This window comes from Oncorhynchus nerka, linkage group LG19 (assembly GCF_034236695.1).
Source record: "Oncorhynchus nerka isolate Pitt River linkage group LG19, Oner_Uvic_2.0, whole genome shotgun sequence".
Lineage (NCBI taxonomy): Eukaryota > Metazoa > Chordata > Actinopteri > Salmoniformes > Salmonidae > Oncorhynchus > Oncorhynchus nerka.
The window spans coordinates 9,023,266-9,031,268 of record NC_088414.1 but is presented as its reverse complement, the minus strand read 5'-3'; the positions used below and the strand labels follow the sequence as shown (position 1 = coordinate 9,031,268).

Sequence of the window (8,003 nt, the reverse complement as noted above, 5' to 3'; positions counted from 1 at the left end):
CCACCGCGGACAGATGCCCACCCAGACCCTCCCCTATAGGTTTAGGTTGTGCGTTCGGAGTCCGCACCTTGGGGGGGTTCTGTCACGTTCTGACCATCGTTCGTATGTGTTTTAGTGTTGGTCAGGACGTGAGCTGGGTGGGCATTCTATGCTGTGTGTCTGGTTTGTCTATTTCTATGTTTGGCCTGATATGGTTCTCAATCAGAGGCAGGTGTTAGTCATTGTCTCTGATTGGGAACCATATTTAGGTAGCCTGTTTTGTGTTGGGTTTTGTGGGTGATTGTTCCTGTCTCTGTGTTTGCACCAGATAGGGCTGTTTAGGTTTTCGCACGTTTATTGTTTTTGTTAGTTTATTCATGTATAGTGTCTTTATAAATTAAACATGAATAACCACCATGCTGCATTTTGGTCCGTCTCTCTTTCACCAGAGGAAAACCCTTATACTTAGGCTTGTGTGCGGCTGCGTGCGGCCGCTCGGCCACAGAAACCCATTTTATGAAGCTCCCAACGAACATTTCTGGTGCTGATGTTGCTTCCAGAGGAAGTTCGGAACTCGTCGGTCCCGTTCTGCGAGCTTATGTGGCCTACCATTTCTCGGCTGAGCCGATGTGGCTCCTAGGCGTTTCCACTTCACAATAACAGCGCTTACATTTGACCAGGGCAGAAATTTGACAAACTGACACGGTATCCGATGATGGTGCCAAAGTCATGTAGTGTATAATACAGTGGAGACATGGCTTCACTTATCCAATGACAAACAGATTAGTTAAGAGTTGGGGTTCTTCGAGAAAAGTAGGAAGTAGGCATTTTTTTGCGCACAACACAAGCTCTTATCATTTAGTCATTATGCTCCATTCCACCTTCCACTGTTCTGATGGTCGCTAAGCAACTCTCTTTCATGGTTGGACGTGAAACCATATTGGCCCCCTCTTTCTCTGTGCTTGCATGTAGACAGGCGGTCTGGTTAAGTGGTGTGTGTGTGTTAGGGGTTCTGTTCTCACTCATGCGGATGGGGAGTGTAATTCAGTGGGAGAGGCAAAGTGCTGAGTGGGTTGGGCCTGGTTGGGAAAGGTCACAGCGCTCCCTGTCAGTGACCACCCCTCTGTACTCCCCACCAACACCCACTCACTGGCCTAACACTCCACTGTGCCTGAACAGAATGGAGACACACACACTCTTACACTCACACACTCATACTCACCCACGCAGACTTGCACTGTCATGCACATGCCCACACGCATACACTCTCACACTGTCACACGCACAGATTCTCTCACACTAAAATTCTTTCTCTCTCTCTCTCTCTCACACACACACACACACCCTCCTGTACACACTCGTCTCCCAGACAGCGGAGCCCTGCAGCATGAGGGGACAGTGGTTGTGGTTCATCTAGCTGGACAGCTCCTCGTTACTTCTAATTAACTCCTCATTAATCACCCACTCAGCACTCTTTTATTCTCTATCATTACAGACTACAGTTTGATTTTCCTTCTTTTTTTTTGTTGTCGTCAGTTGTCCATTAAAAGGTTGGTTATATCTGTGGCCTCCTTTCTCTGAGCTCAACCTTGTGCTCTCCTCTGACTCCGTCCCACACAGACACTCACCACAGACACTCACCACGGGCACTCACCACGGACACTCACCACGGACACTCACCACAGACACTCACCACAGACACTCACCACGGGGACTCACCACGGGCACTCACCACAGACACTCACCACAGACACTCACCACAGACACTCACCACGGGCACTCACCACGGGCACTCACCACAGACACTCACCACAGACACTCACCACAGACACCAGTGATTTCAGCCCTCTACTGATTTATTCTACAGATTTCACCTTTTTTTTAAACCACAAGAATCTCTTGAGGTTGAAAAACGATTTTTCGAGAGAGAGAACCCGGCTAGAAAGGTACTAAAGACGTGGGATGAAGAGGAGAGTTATAGGGTGGGAGATGCGCCCTGATGCGCCCACTCTGTCGTCAGACTGAGGACAAAACTGATTATTGCTACAACCTAGAAAACATATCATTGATTGTGATTATTGGTATGTTATTAATCACTGTTTAATCCTTTGCTTTCTGCCCTGCATCTGTCATATAGTGATGTCCACCGGCTCTGAGGCGGGGGAGAATGAGGAGAGGAAGGCACTTCCAGCAAGTGTACTACGACTGGCACACAGATCTTCTCCTCACACACTGGCTTTACTGACTCTTGCCCACTAGGTGGCACCACATCCACTGTCAGACCGGTAAGAGTCAGTGGTTGTGTCCGAAATTGTCTTGCCACTACTTACTAAAATGACACACCGTGTACTAATCGTACTATTTAGAACGTACTGTTTACTAAAAACGTATGCATTAAGCAACAAATATCATCATACTTCTCATTCATTCTGAGAAGGTGTCATCTCATGCACAATCCCGCTTGTTCCCCGCAATTGTATTTTTGTCAAACCCGTGAGTGTGAAAAGACGATCCTCTTCCTCGAAGGAGTGCAGCGAATTCTACTTGATGAAAAGCCGGAATGACATCCTGACATTTAAAGAATAATCGATGTTTCGAAATTTCACATCGCCTATTATAACACGTTCTATTCTCGTATACACAAAAAGCCATTTAGAACTCCAGCAGCGCACGGGTATTCATTCGGGCACGGCCACTGGCTGCCTCACAAATTACATGACACCCTGTTATTCCCCAAAGGGTGAAAAAATAGTTGATGATAATTTAGGATTACCATGAAATCATACTATGACATAAGGAGGTCATATGTGCTCAAGACAAGTCTTACATTACTATATTGTATGTTTTGGCTGTAGTGTTACATTACTTGCAGAGAGCAAATGAGGAACGCATAAACTGGAGTGAATCTGAGAATCGACTTTGCTCTCTCTGAATCAACTGGCTGTCAACTGGTCCCCGACACCAACAGGACACACCCCTCTGCCGCACAAATACACACCATCAAAGTAGTGAAGTAAACACACACACAGCACATGCACATAACTTGTGTATACCTCTGTACACACGTTATGTACACTCTGCACATCACACATCGCACACACAAACACAACTACAGTTATAACACTTGTTTTGTTGACATTTCAGATGAATATACCTTTTTTTCCAGACAAATCAAACATGCACAGCAAAAATGTTGTGTCATTTGGTCCAATAACGTTACTAGTATCTTGTGGATACCATGATCGCACATATAAACAATGTAAAACATATTTCTAATGTTCTACAATAAATGTGAATTTCCACGAAAAGGGTTGTAAAAGTTTCCGGAATTTCACAACCCTCCACAGAAAACAAACCTGACAAGTTGGCAATATATAAACACAAGAAGTGTGCTTGGAAATGTGGGAGTTTTTGTTCCTGCCTCATATGTTCAGGAATTACACTTAATTACAGTAAAGTAGACTAGAGTTTCTTAACCCTGCACACACATACAATGTCATCAACAGAGTTATCAACAGAACTTTGAGCGACATAGTCCTCTCTGTCGCCAGCCCCCTTTATAACCCTGGGTGTGGGGACAGTATAAAGAGGAGCACTCGAGCTACGCAGAACAGTCCGTTATTTAAGACTACTCAGAACATTCTAGTCTTTTGCAGAATATATCATGCCTGTCCAGGGGACTGGGGGGTAATCGGGACAGTGAGGGGTACCTGGCGACCTAGACTTGCTACTGCTGTCTCTGTACTGCTGCCTGTCCAGGGGACTGGGGGGTAATCGGGACAGTGAGGGGTACCTGGGGACCTAGCCTTGCTACTGCTGTCTCTGTGCTGCTGCCTGTCCAGGGGACTGGGTGGTAATCGGGACAGTGAGGGGTACCTGGGGACCTAGCCTTGCTACTGCTGTCTCTGTGCTGCTGCCTGTCCAGGGGACTGGGCGGTAATCGGGACAGTGAGGGGTACCTGGGGACCTAGCCTTGCTACTGCTGTCTCTGTACTGCTGCCTGTCCAGGGGACTGGGTGGTAATCGGGACAGTGAGGGGTACCTGGGGACCTAGACTTGCTACTGCTGTCTCTGTACTGCTGCCTGTCCAGGGGACTGGGGGGTAATCGGGACAGTGAGGGGTACCTGGGGACCTAGCCTTGCTACTGCTGTCTCTGTGCTGCTGCCTGTCCAGGGGACTGGGTGGTAATCGGGACAGTGAGGGGTACCTGGGGACCTAGCCTTGCTACTGCTGTCTCTGTACTGCTGCCTGTCCAGGGGACTGGGGGTAATCGGGACAGTGAGGGTACCTGGGGACCTAGCCTTGCTACTGCTGTCTCTGTGCTGCTGCCTGTCCAGGGGACTGGGTGGTAATCGGGACAGTGAGGGGTACCTGGGGACCTAGCCTTGCTACTGCTGTCTCTGTACTGCTGCCTGTCCAGGGGACTGGGGGGTAATCGGGACAGTGAGGGGTACCTGGGGACCTAGCCTTGCTACTGCTGTCTCTGTGCTGCTGCCTGTCCAGGGGACTGGGTGGTAATCGGGACAGTGAGGGGTACCTGGGGACCTAGCCTTGCTACTGCTGTCTCTGTACTGCTGCCTGTCCAGGGGACTGGGGGGTAATCGGGACAGTGAGGGGTACCTGGGGACCTAGCCTTGCTACTGCTGTCTCTGTCCTGCTGCCTGTCCAGGGGACTGGGGGGTAATCGGGACAGTGAGGGGTACCTGGGGACCTAGCCTTGCTACTGCTGTCTCTGTGCTGCTGCCTGTCCAGGGGACTGGGTGGTAATCGGGACAGTGAGGGGTACCTGGGGACCTAGCCTTGCTACTGCTGTCTCTGTGCTGCTGCCTGTCCAGGGGACTGGGGGGTAATCGGGACAGTGAGGGGTACCTGGGGACCTAGCCTTGCTACTGCTGTCTCTGTGCTGCTGCCTGTCCAGGGGACTGGGCGGTAATCGGGACAGTGAGGGGTACCTGGGGACTGGGGCTAGTCTAGCTGTCTGTCTGCCCAACACCTGTGCCTTGTTCAGGGAACTTGCAGCCATGAAAGACAGACTAGGAACCATGGACCAGACGCAGGCTGGTCCATGGTTTTGGGGCCATGGGATAGAAACTGGGAGCTGTGGAGACCAAGCTACAGGGCAGTGAGAGTACAGGTGAGTACAGGTGAGTAGCACAGAGATGTAACAAGCAAAGCATTCTGTTATACAGCTTCACACTTATTCTTATTTCATTTATTTGAACTTTGTCTTATTGATGACTATGTTGAATACGATTCCCATAGGGCAGCATCATCTGGGTTTGGCCGGTGTAGGCCGTCATTGTAAATAATAATTTGTTCTTAACGGACTTGCCTAGTTAAATAAAGGTCAAAAAAATAAAAATAATGACAATAATAATAATTTGTTGAGCCTTTACTACACTGTAATGTTGAGGTTTTATTCCGAAATCTTTTCTGTTATTACAGCTCAAGAGGAAGAACTGAAAGCCTTGAAGAAGAGCTTATCAACTGGTAAGAGCAAGGTTCCACTCTTCCTCAAAGTGGCATGTATCTATCTATGTCCTTCTTGACATCTACTTGATTGTTCGGTCATTCATTCATTCCCCAGCCCAGCCAAAGGTGGCCTTCTCTGCAGCTCTCAGAGACTCTGGCGGTGGACATATTGGACCCTTCACAACCAATACCCCCTTACAGTACAAAAGAGTCTTCTCCAACACCGGCAGTAGCTACAATCCTGCTACAGGTTGTGTGCGGTCAATCAGGTAGTGTTATTCATCTTCCTTCATAGGCATCTTCACAGCCATGGTCAGAGGGGTGTACTGCTTCCGCTACTCCATGTACAGCAACAACTCTGGCCGTCCCAACTCTGTCGTGTCTCTGATGAAGAACAGTGAGATGCTGGTTACTTCGTGGAACACTGATGAATGTCCACGAAAGCGCTAGCAACGCAGTGGTAGTGCAGCTGGAGGTGGGAGACGGTGTGTACATCCAGCTCTGGGCTAACAGGGGCCTCTATGACAACCGTAATAACTACAACACCTTCACTGGGTTCCTATTGTTCACAGTGTAACAAGACCAGTTGATTTAACTGAGGTTTGTGTAAAAAATGTAATTGATTGTCTCTGTAAATGTCTCCTGAGGCCACTAGCTAGGACATTAGCTAATGTAATGTTACGCCAGGGTATTAGTGTGCTGCTGGTCCCTGTGCTGTGACAGTCAGTTGACACCATGGAAATCCTGTGGGCTGAGCTGCTCGCTGCTGCTGCCAGAGATGCTGGATCAACGACAAGACGTCTAAACAACAGGCCATTGTCTTACCTTTGTACTGACGTTGTGTGTCCTGTGGATGTGCGTACACACGTCATATATCACCACAGTGAAGCCATAATGACAAACTGCAGGAACACTGAATTGCAAATAGTCGCTGGGGAAAGTCTACACACCTCTTGCGCAGTCTTCACATTTTGCTCCCTTCAAAATACATCTTTAAAGCGATTCAATTAGGTTTTGTTTTCCTACTAATATACACAACCTACTCCACATTATCAAAGTGGAAGAGAAATTATAGAACACCCCCCCCCCCTCCTCCCCACACCATAAACTGAACAAGTTCCACAGATATGTGACTAACATAAATGGAACAATGTGTCCCTGAACAAAGGGGGGGGGGGTCAAAATCAAAAGTAAGTCAGTATCTGGTGTGGCCACCAGCTGCATTAGGTACTGCAGTGCATCTCATCCTCATGGACTGTATCAGATTTGCCTGTTCTTACTGTGAGTTGTTACCCCACTCTTCCAAAAATGCACCTGCAAGTTCCCAGACATTTCTGGGGGAATGGCCCTAGCTCTTACCATCTGATCCAACAGGTCCCAGACGTGCTCAATAGGATTGAGATCCGGGCTCTTCGCTGGCCATGGCAGAAACACTGACATTCCTGTCTTGCAGGAAATCACTCACAGAATGAGCAGTATGGCTTGTGGCATGGAAAACAGTGTTTAAACCCTTTACAATGAATATCTGTGAAGTTATTTGGATTTTTACAAATTATCTTTGAAAGACAGAGTCCTGAAAAAGGGACGTTTCTTTTTTTGCTGTTTATATCCATTGTCAAAATGTCTCATGTTTAGTCAATTTGGTTGGGAATCATTGATGGACAGCGATATTCAAACCTCGTTTCTGATTTTCAAGCAGATTTAAGTCAGGACTGTGACGGGCACATTCAGGTACACCCGACGACAATTGGAAAGCATTCTGGTGTGTCTTTGGAACTTGCGTAGTTGTCCTGCTGAAAATGTTAATTCTATCCCAGGGTTTTCAGACGACGACGGCGGGTTTTCTTCAATTTTTTTTACCCTGGGTTTTGCTCCTCATCTTTATTTTGATCCTGACAAACTCCCCGGTGTCTGCAGGTGATAAGAATACCCATAACATGATGCTGCCACGACCAATATTTGAAAATACAGACGATCAACAACATTGCATTCACTCCTCACTACTGGCCTGTTTGACAAAGTGAAAAGGAGGCCTGTGTTAATAAAATCCACTCCAAATAATAAACTATGTTTGCATCGAGGACGTTAAGTAATACTGCAAGACAACACAGCAAAGAAATGACATTTTTGGCCTAAATGAAAAAGGTTTAGGCCTGTAATACTCAAGGTAGACTGGTGGACCAAAAAACGATTGATTCCACCAGTCAGCAGGGTATTGAGGAAGAGAGGCCCTTCGTTCTTTCTCTCTCTGGCCCCCATGGAGCAGCAATCTAAGGCCATCTCCAAAGAACACAAAAGAGATGAAGAGAAAATTAGAAAGAGAGATGAGGAAAGATTCGCTGACTGGGACCGTAGAGTGGTCACACATACAATTTGCGTCCTTTGCGTCCCCTGCCCAGACTGGCCCTGGTCAGACATTGGAGTAATATTGGCCAAACATTCCTCTCGACAATGATGGAGATGTGGAAATTACTATCAAGGATCCATAATGTATGAGTCCACAGAAATGGATCTGATTGGCTAGTCTGAGTGGACAGAAGGCAAATTATGG

At 47.5% G+C, this 8,003-nt stretch overlaps 1 pseudogene; it reads left to right on the top strand.

Moving 5' to 3' along the window:
- The first annotated feature begins 5,385 nt into the window (after window positions 1–5,385).
- LOC115146886 (complement C1q-like protein 3) lies at window positions 5,386–6,029 on the top strand (annotated as a pseudogene).
- Window positions 6,030–8,003: the final 1,974 nt, after the last annotated feature.